The sequence below is a fragment of the Globicephala melas genome, chromosome 6, assembly GCF_963455315.2.
Source record: "Globicephala melas chromosome 6, mGloMel1.2, whole genome shotgun sequence".
Classification (NCBI taxonomy): domain Eukaryota; kingdom Metazoa; phylum Chordata; class Mammalia; order Artiodactyla; family Delphinidae; genus Globicephala; species Globicephala melas.
In genome coordinates, this window is record NC_083319.1 from 38932352 (window position 1) to 38935817 (window position 3466).

Here is a 3466-nt window from a genome sequence, read left to right on the forward strand (position 1 = left end):
AAAGATAGGCAAAGAGTTCACACATTTGACACGAAGGGCATGATGCATAACAGAAAAAAAATAAGTTGAACTTCCATTAAAATTAAAAAACTTTTGCTCTGCAAAAGAACCTAATGAGAGGATAAAAAGACAAGGTACAGATAGGATGAAAATATCTGCAAACTACATATGTAACATAGAAGTAGTATCTAAAATATATTAAGAACTCAGAAAACTCAACGATAAAACATTAAATAATCCAATTAGAACATGGGCAAAAGACATGAAGAAACTTTTCACAAAAGAGATATACAGATGGCTAATAAGCATATGAAAAGATGTTCAACATTATTAGTCACTCAAAAAATAAAAATTAAAATCACAATGAGATATCACTATACAACCATCAGAGAAAATAGTGACAACATCAAATGCTGACAAGGATGCAGAGGAGGTGGACTAATGCATTGCTGGTGGAAACGTAAAATGGTACAAACACTTTGAAAAAGAAATAACATGCAACTACCATACAACCTAGCAATTGCATTCCTGGGGATTTATCCCAGAGAAATGAAGATTATGTTCACCCAAAAACCTATACACAAATGCTCATAGCAGCTTTATAGCTCAAAACTGGAAACAACCCAAATGTCTTCCAAAAGGTGAACGGTTAAGCAAACTGTGGTTTATTTACCATGGAATACTACTCAGCAATAAAAAGGATCAAACTACTGATACAACATTTTGGATGAATCTCCATAGACTTAAGATGAATGAAAAAAAAAGTCAATCCCAAAAGATTACATATTATATGACTCCATTTATATAACAGTCTTGAAATGACAAAATTACAGAAATTATAGTAGTTGCTAAGAGTTAACAGTGCTGAGTGAGATAGAAGTGGGTATGTATATAAAAGGGCAACCTGAGAGATTCTCGTGGTGATAAAAATGATCTGTATATTGAGTGTATCAATGTCAATATCCTGTACTATAGTTTTGCAAGATATTATCACTGGGTCAAACTTGGCAAAGTATATACATGGGAGATCTCTCCATATTATTTCTTACAAATGCAGGTGAATCTACAACTACTGCAAAATTTTAAAGTTTAATTAAAATAAAACAAGATTAAAATTTTGGAAAAAAAATCTGTGATGTTCCAGAATATTTCATAGTAGTGAAGACTTCTATTACTAAATTTAAAAAGAAGTGTTAATAAATAAGGCACGTAATTCAAGATTTTCAACTTTATGCAGTGGCAGTATTATAGCCAATGAGGTTTATCTGAGGCACAATTATTGATAATCGAAAAGAATTTGGGGGTAATAAAACAATAAAACAAACTTAAGAAACAGGAGACATTAAAAATAAGCATAAAAATAATGAATAAGTAACTATAGGAACTGTTGAATTAACTTTTGTAGATCTAAGGAAAGAAAAATTATAATAAAATGGACAAATTTCAGTAACAAAAGTTACTAAAAATATAAATTTAAAGCTTAGAAAGGAGAAAATGGATTTTTTTTAAAAAACAGAGACAATTAAAATAGAAAATACATAAGAAAATACATAAGATTACATTTCAACCAAAATTTGAAAAAGTTGATAAAACACAAATTGCCTGGGAAAATACAAGCAAAATTAATTTAAGAAACAAAAATTTGAAATGCATTTTCAGCTATAAGTGGTGCACAGTAAAAGACTAACCTTGCCCTAAAACCAGTCTTGCCCTTTTTCCCTCAACTCCTTGAAGGTAACCTCTAAACCTCTGGCATATCCTGCCTGATAAGAATGTTTTTGTTTACCTGGGGTCCTTGGGTCATGCCACATAGTCTCTGCTAATAATATGATTTATGGTTGGGGGAGGGTGCTTTGGGCCACATGGCAGCAGATAAGGAGCTCTGGAGGAGCTACAGACTAAGATCAGTCACACAGATGGTCAACCATGTCTACATGACCAAGGCCAGATGAAAACTGGACACCAAGGCTTGGGTGAGCTTCCTTGGTTGCAATATTCCATGTATATTGCCACATACCATTACTGGGAGAAGTAAGCACTGTCTGCAGGACTCTTCTTGAAAACGACAATGGGAAACTCTGTAGTTGTGTCTCCGTACCCTGCTCCATGTGCCTGTTCCCTTGGTTGATTTTAACTTGTTCTTTTCACTGTAATAAACTGTAACTGTGAGTATACCAGCTTTACTGAGTGCTGTGACTCATTCTAGTGAATTCTTAAACCTGATGGTGGTCTTGGAGACCTCAGAACATGAAGTAAGTGTCAGAAGCAAAGACGGTCTTGGGGACCTGCTGAACTTTTCGGAGAGAGAAAAGCGCTTAACAAAATTACTACAGAATTGAGATTGGTTCAAGATGGCATACTAGAAGGACATGCTCTCACTCCCTCTTTTGAGAACACCAGAATCACAACTAACTGCTGAACAATCATCGACAGGAAGACACTTGAACTCACCAAAAAAGACACACCACATGCAAAGACAAAGGAGAAGCTGTAATGAGATGGTAGGAGGGGCGCTATCACAATAAAATCAAATCCCATAACTGCTAACTGGGTGACTCACAAACTGGAGAACACTTATACCACAAAAGTCCACCCACTGGAGTGAAGATTCTGGGCCACACGTCAGGCTTCCCAAGCTGGGGGTCTGGCAACAGGTGGAGGAATTCCTAGAGAATCAGACTTTGAAGGCTAGCAGGATTTGATTTCATTACAAGACTTCGGCAGAACTGAGGAAATAGAGACTCCACTCTTGGAGGGGACACACAAAGTAGTGTGTGCATCGGGACCAAGGGAAAGGAGCAGTGACCCCATAGGAGACTGAACCAGACCTACCTGCTAGTGTTGGAGAGTCTCCTGCAGAGTGGGGGGCAGCTGTGGCTCACCAAGGGACAAGAACACTGGCAGCAGATGTTCTGGGAAGTACTCCTTGGTGTGAGCCCTCCCAGAGTCAGCCAATAGCCCCACCAAAGAGCCCAGGTAGGCTCCAGTGTTGGGGTGCCTCAGGCCCAATAACCAACAGGGAGGGACCCCAGCCCCACCCATCAGCAGACAAGCAGATTAAAGTTTTACTGAGCTCTGCCCATCAGAGCAACAGTCAGCTCTAACCACCACCAGTCCCTCCCATCAGGAAACTCGCACAAGCCTCTTAGATACCCTAATCCACCAGAGGGCAGACAGCAGAAGCAAGAAGAACTACAATCCTGCAGCCTGTGGAACAAAAACCACATTCACAGAAAGAGAAACAAGATGAAAAGGCAGAGGGCTATGTACCAGATGAAGGAACAAGATAAAACCCCAGAAAAACAATGAAATGAAGTGGATATAGGCAACCTTCCAAAAAAATAATTCAGAATAATGATAGTGAAGATGATCCAAGACCTTGGGAAAAGAATGGAGGCAAAGATCAAAAACATGCAAGAAATATTTAACAAAGATATAGAACAATTAAAGAACAAACAAACAGGGA

At 38.1% G+C, this 3466-nt stretch overlaps 1 pseudogene; it reads left to right on the top strand.

Moving 5' to 3' along the window:
• The first annotated feature begins 1225 nt into the window (after positions 1-1225).
• LOC115863945 (U4 spliceosomal RNA) lies at positions 1226-1299 on the top strand (annotated as a pseudogene).
• The last annotated feature ends 2167 nt before the right edge of the window (positions 1300-3466 follow it).